The sequence below is a fragment of the Phyllostomus discolor genome, chromosome 1, assembly GCF_004126475.2.
Source record: "Phyllostomus discolor isolate MPI-MPIP mPhyDis1 chromosome 1, mPhyDis1.pri.v3, whole genome shotgun sequence".
Taxonomy (NCBI): Eukaryota; Metazoa; Chordata; class Mammalia; order Chiroptera; family Phyllostomidae; genus Phyllostomus; species Phyllostomus discolor.
Genome location: NC_040903.2, coordinates 190,366,103 through 190,378,044, shown reverse-complemented (window position 1 = coordinate 190,378,044; position 11,942 = coordinate 190,366,103). Strand labels below are relative to the sequence as shown.

The 11,942-nt window shown below is 43.3% G+C and overlaps 1 pseudogene; it reads left to right on the top strand.

Moving 5' to 3' along the window:
- The first annotated feature begins 1,247 nt into the window (after positions 1 to 1,247).
- Positions 1,248 to 1,411, top strand: LOC114493498 (annotated as a pseudogene).
- The last annotated feature ends 10,531 nt before the right edge of the window (positions 1,412 to 11,942 follow it).

Here is an 11,942-nt window from a genome sequence, read left to right as displayed (position 1 = left end):
TTCCTTTAAATTTGTTAAGGTTAGTTTGCCAGTCCAGAACATAGGCTGTCTAGTGAATAGCCCATATTCATTTCTAAAAGAATGTTCTCTACTTTTGTTAGGTGAAGTATCCTATCAATTAGTTTTAGTTGGTTGATAGTGCTGTTTCGTAGTGATTTTCTATCTTTTTGTTCTATTAATTAGAACAAAATTAATAGAGGAGTGTTGAAGTATCTGAGTATAATTGTAGATTTGTCAACTTTTCCTTTAGTTTAACTATTTTTTTTGCTTATAATTGGTCTTGCTTTTTAAAATATAATTAGATAATTTCTGCATTTCAACTGGTGAGGTTAGACTCTTTATAATTAGTGTTGCTATTGATACAGTTGCTTTAAAATCTACCATCTAGATAGTTTTCTATTTTTTCCAACTGTTTTAAAAGTTTTTCCTATTTTTTAATTTGTTAGCTTAATCAAAAAAGTATATGATTCCATTTTATCAACATAATTGGCTTATTGTTTACACCTTTCCTTTTTTTTGTGATTGCCAATAGGTTTGCAATGTACAAGTTGTAGTTAATCAGAGTACATTTTCAAATAATATAATACGTCTCAGTGTGTGATGTCAGGACCCTGTAAGGGTCTAGTCTCAAATCTTTCCTTTCATCTTTTGTACTATTGTTATATTTTTATTTACATATGATATAAACATAATAAATACATTGCTACTATTTTTACTTTGAACAACCAGCTATTTTTAGAGTCATTAAAATAAGAAAAAATGTTTTTACCTTTATTTGTTCCATTTTAATGCTTGTCATTTCTTTGTGTGGATCTAAGTTTCTCTCTGGAAAAGTATTGCTTTTGCTTGAGAATTTCCCTTTAATATTTATTATACTGAAGGTCTGCTGGCAATGCATTCTTTGGGTTTTTGTTTGTTTGAGAAAGTATGTCTACTTCATTTTTCAAAGATATTTTTCCTGCTTATCGAATCCTGGTTCACAGTTTTTCTTTTTAGCACTTTGAATATGTCACTCCTTTGTCTTCAGGCCTGCTGGGCTCCTGACAAGAAGTCCCCTGCAATTCTTATCTTTGTCCCTTTGTATGTAATGTATCTTTTTTCCCCTGACTCTCTTCAAGATTTTAAAAGTTAAGTTGTGTTTTCAGCATTTTTAATAATATACCAGTTTTGGGGGGAATTTGTACCTTGATAATATTGTTTTCTTTTTTTTCATATGCCTTGTCATTTTTTAAAAAGCTGGACATTTTATCGCTTCTCGGCCCTTTGGCCAAGGTCAAGGGTAGTACCTGTTCTTAACAGTTCAAAAAGCTGGACGTTTTGTATAGCGTAGTGGAGACTGTAAATATTTTTTGTGCCATGGTTAGCCTCAGTGCACCGCAGGGTTAAAATTTCTCTGGCTGTGCCTGTGTTTAGGGTGGGGCTGTTTTGTCAGGTTTTTCTTCACGTCTTCTCCGTTCTCAGGTTTCAGGAGCCTCTTTGAGTTGTGCCTCCACAAGAGTCTCCCTCCACACTCTCCTAAGTCAGCAGTATTTGATTGTTATTTGCTACTCGCTGCTTGTTAGCCTGGCCATGGGAAGTGGTCCGCAGTGGGGAGGTGTTCTCTGGCAGCCTGCATATTTAGACGTTATCAGAGAGGTGCTCTGCCCCTGGGGGCTCTCAGTGCCCTCCCAGAGGTGGCTCGGGCTCAGAAGGCATTACTGCCCCACCCCCAGGGGCAGAGGGTTCTTGTCTGTATTCTTTTCCCAGCTGCCGTGGGTTTTCTCCCATGCCCTAAGGCGACACTGTGTGCTGCTCCTCCTCCATTTTAATGCGTTTGTTTGTTCAGTTGGGGAGACAGAGCAGTAGGGCCTGGGTTCGGTTTCCCGTGTTTCCCGCAGCAGCTGCTGTTTTCTTCCTCCTATACTGTTGCGTGAAGGGTGGTTTCTCGGGACTCTCGCCAGAATTTTTTAAGTGCCCAGTTAGGTACTCACTGGCCCCCAGGGTTTCTAAACACTCTCGCTAGCTCATACTTGGCCTTTACCAATTTGTTAACAGTTTTAGCTGAATTCTTCAATGTTAAATAATATCCATCCGTCCCAGGTAAGCCAGAGCTTGTGACTTACCATCTCTCCTCGCAAGCACCTGTCTTTCCTGAGGTTTTGGGTTAGTTGGTTGTCCTGTTACTTCAACTCCTTGATGGTTTCAGTAAAGTTTGGGATGTGCTGTTTAGCCATTTAAAGTATTTGAGTGTATACTGATGTTCTTTCCAGATTTCTCTATCTCAGGTGGAAACCGGGTGTCTCGCCACGTGCTTATGAGCCTCCCCGCTCCAGCTCCTGTTTGCTGTGCCCGCAGTTCCCTCCCCTTCCCTCCGCCTGGCCTCCTCCTACTTGTCTCAGTGACCTCACGTTCTCATCTTCTCAGACGACCGGGGCAGGCTTACACACTGACCGAACCATTAAATTCCTTCCAGAGACAGAAATCAGGATGTATTGTCAGAAGATCTAGAACGTGGGTCTCACTTTTATTGGTGACAAATCCTTGGTCATATTTGAGACTTGGTTTCCTTATTTCTAAAGCAGGAATGCCAATTCCTGCCCCCCTTCCTTTGCCAGGAAAAACAATGCGTAGCAGTCTCTGACACACTTTTAAAGTTCAGTTCCAGCCCATCGACCCAGACACAGGCCTGCCCTGAAGACCTCACTCTCCCCAACAACTGAAGAAGCTGGAGGCCCAGGGGGCACCAGCCCGGTCTTGGGTCAGAGTGGAACTACAGGGGCACAAACCCTGCCCTCAGCCAGCAGCCAGGAAGTAGAAAAGGTTAAAGCAGAAGGCTTGCCTGATTCTAGAAACCCCACATTTTCTGTTTTTATTTACGAAGTTTATTGCCAAATACTAAGGAAAATAAATTGATTTCCATCTTTGCTGATGTGTTAAAATTGCTGCAACACCTCATATTACCAAACAAATTTTACTGTATAAATTGGAACATAATTGGTACTTTAGGCAGGTCACAAATCTATGTTGGCGGGAGCGTATCACTCACGGTACGCTGATTATAAAAAATTAGTTAATTCAAGACAAATACTACATTCTCTGATTCCTGGCACAAATTCCTCCAAATCCTCCATGCGTTACTGATGCTGAGCTAAAGGATAGCTATCCATCAGGTCAGTTTATTCTCTGCAGACTTGATTTAGATGGTACTTATGCTTGTGCATCCACCAAGAAGAGATAGATCTCATTTGTTAAATCTGCCAGGCAGGGACCTAAATAATGGGATTTAGTAATATTGCACTAATCTGCTGCTTTTATTTACTGCTCCCTGTCTTACTGGTGTAAATCTTCTCATGGAGAACACCTCCTAATTCATTCAGTTAGACTCCTCTTGGGGAGCAGGGTGGCTCATTGTAAGGTACATCCTCATGAGAACTAGCATTTCTTTTTTTTTTTAAAGATTTTATTCATTTATTTTTAGAGAGGGAAGGGGGGGTGGGGAGAGAGAGAGAGAGAGAGAGAGAGAGAGAGAGAGAGAGAGAGAGAGAGAGAGGGAGACATCAATGTGTGGTTGCTGTGGGCCGTGGCCTGCAACACAGGCATGTGCCCTGACTGGGAATCAAACCTGTGACACTTTGGTTCGCAGCCCGCGCTCAATTCACTGAGCTATGCCAGCCAGGGCAGAACTAGCATTTCTGAGTGCGTTTGTGCTTTGGGTGATGTTGGTGTTCCACCCAGATCACCCTGAACAGCTCTGTAATAATCGTGAGTGTTGGAGAGGGTTAAGTGCAACAAGAAGGGCTTTAGTGGTTTTTCTCTTCCAATAGCCAGCATCTGCAGCTCACCCCCTTGTCTCTGTCCTGCCCCGACCGCCTTTCAGGCTCCTTCCCTCCGGTTACTAGGGCCTGCTTGGCCACAAGGAGTGCCTTGACATTCACATTCCCTAGGAGCACCCCTTATCCAATGACTGATGGATTCAGGGGCATGGAAGCCTGGTTCCCTTCATGCAGCGTATACTCCCTCCAGAGTATAAGATCCTATAGGATCAGATGGAAGACAGTCTCTACAAACTCGGCCCCAAATTGCACCTGTGCTCAGCTTCTTCCCCTTCCGTGCCTGTGTTCCCCACAGCCTTAACCCAGGGAGCACTTCCTGAATAAATAATGTGTACATAAGTCCTCATCTCAGGGCCAGCTTCTGGGGGATTGGATCTAAGACACTCAGAGTGCTAGATGTAGGGTAGACACTTCAAGTTCACCATCTCTTTTAAATCCTCTTGATAAACCCTATGAGTTAAGTATTATTATTACCCCCATTTTATATATGAGGATATGAAACTCAAAGAAGGTTAAGGGACTTGGCCACCAGTGTTCCAGTTAGTGCTGCATTAGAAAAATCACCCCCTAAGCTTAGTGACTTGAAATAGTCATTTATTTTGCACAGGAACCTGCAGTTTGGGCAAGAGTTGGTGGAACCAGCTTGTTCAGCTATATGCAGAGCCAGCTGGGGCAGCTCCCCTGGGTCTGGGTCATTCTCTTCCAGCAGGGCTCACTCACACAGCTGGCAAGGATGCTAAATTGTGGCTTCTCTCTACAATGTGGCCTCTTGGTGGGGTGGCTTGGACTTCTCCACAGCATGGTGACTGGGCTCTAAGATCAAGCATCTTAAGAGACAGAAAGTGGAAGATGCCAGCCTCTGAAGCCTGGGCCTGGAAACCTGCATAGCTTCATTTCTACTGTATTGTAGAGATCAAGCAGTCACAGAATCCAAAATATATGCATATGCATATGCAAATGTATACCTGTATCATCACCTCTATACAGTATAGATATATAGCTAGCTATATATCTCTACCTGTTGATGGGAAGCTTGGGACCATATTTTTAAACTGCCATACTAGTAAGCTAATGTGAGGTTAAGACAGGATTAAAATCCAGGCCTGAGTAAATCTACAGTCTATCCTTTTGCTTCTCAGTGTCCTTAGGGTACCTCATTGTTTTCTTCTTATTGGCTGAGCTCTTCTTTGGAGTGATGCTCTGCCTTTCACAGAACATACATCTTGAAGAAGTCATCTGGCACCTTTTAAAACGGATAATCTATGCTGACCCAGAAGAGCTAATAAGCTGTACCTCATCTGTGGCTAGAAGAGAAGATAAATACATTTTAAATTGAAAATTGTAACCCAATTTGGAATGTAAAAAATATTTAATAGTAAAGATTTGCCTTGTCAATTTGTATTGAGTAATCAATAATTGGAGATGCATTAATTGTAGTTGGTAGCAGAAAGGGGTGTGTTAATAGAACATGTTTGCATCCTCAGGACAGATGAAGAAAGCACAGGGCTGGCTCATATCAGGGATCAATAAGTGATAAGTAAATACATAGGAAACGGAGCAGGAGGTCTTGGATGAATCAAAGGCAGACAGCTGGATGCTGACAGTCATTTGTGGAGAGAGGAAAAATGGGGTTTTTGAGCAATATTGTACTTGGGGTTGACATAGGGGCCCAGTCTCTGAGTCTGGGGTGCCAGGCAGATGTTGGTTACAAGATCAATAATAAGCAGGTAAAATTAGGACACATAGTCAGAAAGGGACTAGAGATTGCATTAGTTTGATACTGGGCCATTAAGCATCGGCCTTTATTAAGGCTTCTTGAATTCACCAAGTCCAGGAACAGCACTGGCATTGGAGCCCGAGGTCTGGCTGAACCTACAGAGGAGAGCTTGAGAAGGGCAGCTGGCAGGACAGGGATGGCCAAGGGGCCTGTGAAGGCCATTATCTCGGGGCTCTCTAGGGAGAGCAGTTCTGACTGACACCCAGAGACTGAGATAGACTTTGGGCTTCAGACTCAAAACAGACCTTGTTTTTTAAAAACAGCTCCATGACTTTTGCTGTGTGATCTTACGCAAGTTTTTATATTAAACTTCTCACCCAGAGTTTAGCAATCAGTAAAATGGGGACAATAATAGCTGTTTTACAATGTTGTTGAAAATATTACCAAAAATGCATATGAAGTTCTTGATATATTGCAAGAAATATACACACACACATATCCCCAAAATGGAATTTATTTTTTTTAAAATTGTGTATTTATTCTTACACAATTTACATATTAAACTTCAGTCACCTTCAAAGTACTCTCCATTAGATGCCATATACCTATCAATATGTTTTTTTCACTGCTCAAAACAGTTTTTGAACTTATCAATTTTGATGCCTTTTGGTGCTTCTGCCATTTTTTGTTTTACCTCTTCCACGTCGGCAAAATATTTCCCTTTGAGGACAGTTTACATCCAATGAAACAAAAAATAGGTTGCTCAGGGTCAAGATTGAATGAATAAGGCAGGTGGGGTACAGGGATCATGCCGTTTTTGGTCGAAAACTGCTGAACACTCAGCACAGTGTAGGCAGGTGAGCTGGTAAATTACCCATCATGAAACAGGCAAATGTGTTGAGTCTTTAAAAAAAAAACCTCACTGAAGCCAAATGCAGCCTCTCACAACAACACCAGCCGGTACACTGATACAGAGGGTTCCTAGAACACCCACCTAGTGGGGAAACCTGTACTACAAGGAGTCCACCCTCCAGAAAATAATTCAGTATTTTTCTCACACACACACACACACACACACACACACACACACACACACACACTACATATATATGTTGTTATGCAAGGTCAGGAACAGAGGGCAATTTTCCTGGGAGTGAAATGGGTGGAATGGAAATTGAGGGAACCAAGCTGAGCCCTGTAACTAAGGTGGGTGCTCAGTTTACCTCCTGGAGTAGATTCTGTACCCTGAGACCCCTATTTACAGTAACTTGTCCTTGTTATCCAGTTAATAGGATCTGGGTAGTATAAGCTGAATTCCTTACTGTAGATGATGTTTCTTTTGAAACACTAGTGACTAAACTTTGGGATTAAAACCATAGAATTTTAGAGCTATAGGGAACTAGACGTAATATTATTGTGGACAGCTGAGGACTGAGAAGGGAAAATAACTTATTCAAGTTCAACAGCTGAGGCCTGGGAAGGGGAAATAACTTATTCAAGTTCACTCTGCTAGTCACTGGGAGTGGAAGGATTGCAACCTGGTCACTAACTCTCAGTCTCTTCTCGTTATTACCACTAACACCAAAACTACTCCAAGGATTAAAGTTCCAGTAATAGTAATAATAACAACTGTTATTATTCACAATATTTATCATCAACCAGACTCCATTTAAAGTGCTTTAAATTTATATTTCATTCAATCTTCATAACTGTATGAGACAAGTACTATTATTAGTACTTATACATGAGGAAGCTGAGGAACCTTGCCCAGGGAACTTGCCAAAGATCATGGTGCTAGGAAGTGGTAGTGCCAGCGTGTGGCTCCAGGGACCCTACTTGGGCACCCTGCCTCCTATGCACTTTGGTGGCTGGGATGATAGTGACCATATAAGATGGCAGATGACTAGTGGGTGACCAGCCCTGGTATAGATGGCCTTCCCACTCTCCTTTTTTGTTGTTTCTGAGTCCCGCTGGCCTGTGACGTTATCTTCCACCCCTCTGTAAACAACTGTGACACTCTTTTGTTGCTACTTATCTGAGGATCTTGTTCAAGTTTCAGTTTAGATCCTCCAGGATGTGTATTGCTACTGTTTTATACACTAACACAGGTTTCCTTTTATTTCACGCGAGATTGTTATAGCTAAAGCTTTTGAGGTCAGTCGGGACATATCAGTATCGTCCAATAAAGAGGAAAGTTGAGTGAAGTAAGAATTACTGGTCCAAGCTTTTCCTCTGGGTCCTATGTTTGGGAAAAATATCATGAAATATCTCTTTAGCAAGCCGGAGAAGTGACTTTCTGAACTGGTAAAAAAAAGATTGTGTTAGGTGCAAAAAGAAAGTTGGGGGGAAATGAACTTGATCACGACAGGAAAAGAAGATGCCCAGGCACAGAAATGAAAGCCAGGTAATCAATAGGTAATCAATTTCCTAGCTTTGCTTACAGCTGGAAGAGATCTTGTGAATGACCTCTGGCCAATAAGATGCAAGGAGAAGTCTGCTTGGGGTACCTGAAAATATCTTCACTTTTCTGATAGAAAGTGTAGGCAGGAGAGGAGAGCCTATTGCCTCCTTCTGTCCTTGAATCGTCCATGCTGCCTGGGTGTGGCTGTCACCGTGAGACAGTGACGCAGCGAGCACGAGAGGGAAAGCTCACACGCTGCAGTGGGCAGAGCAGAAGTGGAATCTCAGTCCTCAGTAACAGTGTTGAGCTGATGAAGCAACACTGGCGATAGCTTTCTTGTCATATGAGACAAATAAAACCCTAATTGTTCACCAAAAAAAGAGCTACAGTGATATTTTTTATGTTGAAAGGTTAAGAAATTAGCAAAGCCTACTTAAGGGTAAGCAGAAGCTGAAAACTGATGTAGGAGGCTGTGGTGAGCTAGTGGGAGAACCTAAAAAATTCAATCAGTTGAACAGCTAGATTTCATGTTGAACTTGCTTTTGTTTCTGCAACTACAAACTGAAAGTATCATGCAAGCCATTCCTTACTCTTCCAGGGACCAGTAAAAATCTTGGCAAGAAAAGCTCTGCAAGTGTGACCTCTGGATTTTCCTCAGTGCACAATGGGACCTCTCTACTGCTTTGCTGAGAGGCAGATTCAGGCTGAATTTTTATAGACTGGCTTTGGACAGCACCACCTTAGGCTTAGCTCCTTCACTGTATACCCCAGCCTGCACTGGTATTTATCTGATGTGCCTGTCACCTACTATATGGTGAGCTCTTAGAGGAGCAACTCGTTGTATTTGCCACCCAGGTTAGATGGTGCCTAGCCCACAGTGGTGCTTGTATCAGTCAGGGCCTTGGCAGAAAGAAGCCGGTACACCCTGCTGATGAAAGAATGTCCAGCCTACGAAAAAGCTTTAGAAGAGTTTACGTTAGCCAAACTGATGACAATTGCTGGGAAGCAAAATCCCAATGTATTGAGAAAATGCTCCCGAGAATGGCAGTTTTACAACTTTTTTTATACATCAGAATCAATGGAGGAGATGTAAGTGGGGTCACATTAGATCCGTCAGTGGTAGTTTAACGAGGTGGGAGAAAGCAAAAGGGAGAAGTCTCTGAAATTGGATAAAAAGTAAAACAGAGATCACATACTTCTTTTACATTGGTGGCTATAAAATAGGTAATAATGAATATTTACGGCACGTACAGATGGTATGCAGGGAACAAGAAAACCAGGAGGGACTCTGTGGCCTCGGGAGGTTGTGCCCTGAGGGATCTGGAAAAGGGGATTACTGTGACATTCCTAAGGTTTGTTGTCTTAGATGCAAAAAGATGACAGACAGGCTCACTTAAGGTCAAGACTGACTTTGGTCAAAGAAGCTACAGGCCTAGGACATGACTACCCACCATGACCTGCTTTTACTTGGGAATTTTTATGTTCAGACCATCCTATGTGCTTGCTTTCAGTCTCTGAGCTTGTAAGGCCCACCATACAGGCCTCCCCTGAGCTTGTCAGGCTTAGTATGTGGCCTGTTTTCCTCTACGACTCAAAAAGAGTTAACTTACTGAAGTGATTATTTATAAAGGTGTGGGTAGGATGTAGGTAACCAGAAGGTATAGTACAGCACCTGTGTAGCGACAGCGTTGTGCCCTTACCACCCCAAGTCTGAAGGGATGGTGGGGGCGCGGGGCAGGGGGGCAGTTGCTGTAACCTAGAGACCCTGAGGGCTGTGTGAACAGAGGGGCCTCTTTGTTCAAGGGCTGCAAGCTGCCCTGGGCAGCCCCTGAGAGAGGGAGCAGGGAAATCAATTCTCCAGTCTGACCCTTCTCCCTCCTTCATCTCCGGCTGGCACTCCCCAGTGACAGACTCCAGCTGGTTGCTGGGTGCAAGGGCACCCTGTCGATGCAGTCCTCACAGTTCGGTCTCCTGGGGATCAGGGCAGAGTGCACGAGGGTGGGGAGTAGCTAAGTAGACAGGAGAGGGAGATCTTCAGCACCACTCAATAAATACCTGCTGAATGAGTGAATATTGTGTTCACAGAGCATGTTCCCTTGGGTGTGAGCCTTAGGCTGTTCCTGTTTCTACCTTCTTTCGTCCCCTCCCCCTCCTTTGCTCCCTCCCTTTCTCCATTTGCAGCTTCCCGCTCAATAAATGTCTGCTACTTGCTGTGTGCCGTAGGCCTAGTCACTGTGCAGAGCACCAGGAGGGTATCTAGAGCAAGAGGACACCACTGTTGAAAATAAGACATTGGGGAAAGGTCGTGATAGTATTATGATAATGTTTGGTTAGGGAACACAGAAATGTTCATTTTCTGTGCTGCCCTAGCCACACTTCCCTGCGAGATTCCCGAAGGAAATATCTGTATGGAAAGGAAGTGATAAAAAGAAAGGCATCACTATCAGCCAGGACCAGGAAGCTGGGCTGGGCCAAGTGAAAGTCCCTGTCTCGTCTCACAGGGAAGACCCAAACAGCTTAAGCCGCAGCCGAAAAGCTTTGCTTTCTAATCTCAATTCTTGGGCACAATCATCCTGATTTAAGTGAAAGCTGCTTTTGCCTTAATTCTTCCTACCCTCTTATCAGCCTGTTCCTTGCTTAGAATTTTTCTTTCCTTATCGCTAAGAAATTTTAGTGCTGCTTCTAGGTTATCCTGCTTCTTCCAGACCAAGATCATTTGTAGGGAGAATAAAAGATTTCCTGTACTTATGATGGGATTTTAGGAAGGATGGCAAGACCTAATCTGACCTATCAACATGTCCTTCACCTCTTGGTTGATACATAAAACTCCACCTGTGTTGCTCATTTCCTTGGCTTGACTTTGTTATGAAGGCGATGCCAGCCAGGAAGAAGAGAAGGAAGCATTGAGGGACAAAAAGATAAGCCTAAGAGCACTGGGAGGACCACAAGCTGAGATGATTTTGCTGAGAGTTGGCCCTCCCTCTGGTCGGACTGAAGGTCTATTTAGGGACCATGCTTACTCAAGAGAGGGATCTTTCCTCCCTCCCTCCCTTCTTTTCTTTTTACAATTCCTTGTCTTTAAACACAGGCATAGATTTATGCAACCACCACTACAATCAAGACACGTACCAGTTCCATCACCCCCCAAACTCCTTGGTGCTACCCTTTAACATAGTCATGCTTTCCCACAACCACTACCCCTGGGACTCACTGATCTATTCTCCATCACTATTGTTTTGTCTTTTCAAGAATTACATATAATGGATTCATACAGAGTGTAATCTTTTGAGAATAGCTCTTTCACTCAGCATATTGCCTTTGAGATTCGTCCACATCGTTGTGTGTTATACCATCTGCTTTCGATCGCTCCTGTATCAGATCTGCCTTTGCTTGACAATAGACAGCACGATGTCTGCAGTGCAGAGGCTAGAATATCGTATTGCGTGTCATTCAACTCTTATTAAAGGCCTGTGTTTTAGTCAGGCTCACTTATTTTCAAGAAATAAAGACGCATGCAGCCTTATGAAGAAAGTAGGGGTTTATTACAACAATCCAGGGCTTTCCAGGAATCCAAAATTAAGACTGTCATCATAGCTAGGTCTGGAAAAGGGAGATGGTTTTGGATCTGGGGCAGCTTTGGGGATAAGTATATGGTCGAAATCTCTGTCTCAGGAGCTGTGTAGTCTCAGTTCCTCACTTGTGGTGTTTCTCGTTCTGTGCGTAGATGTGCCCTGTTCTTACCCTTCAGCAGCTTGCTGTTCCCTATTACATACGGCATCTACATCTTCCCCTCCCTCACAATTGGCCATCACGCTCTTTCCCAGCTCTGCCTTTAGAACCATTTCTGATTCTACCTTGGACTTTGGATTAACATTCTTGGGGAAACAGTCTGATAGGCTGAGCTCATCTTTCAAGCCAAGCTTCAAAGGTTGTGTGGCCACCTGATGAAATGTCTGCTCTGTTTTAACCACCTGTGTCCAGGGCAGATGGGGTCTTGGTGGCTTGGTGGAGT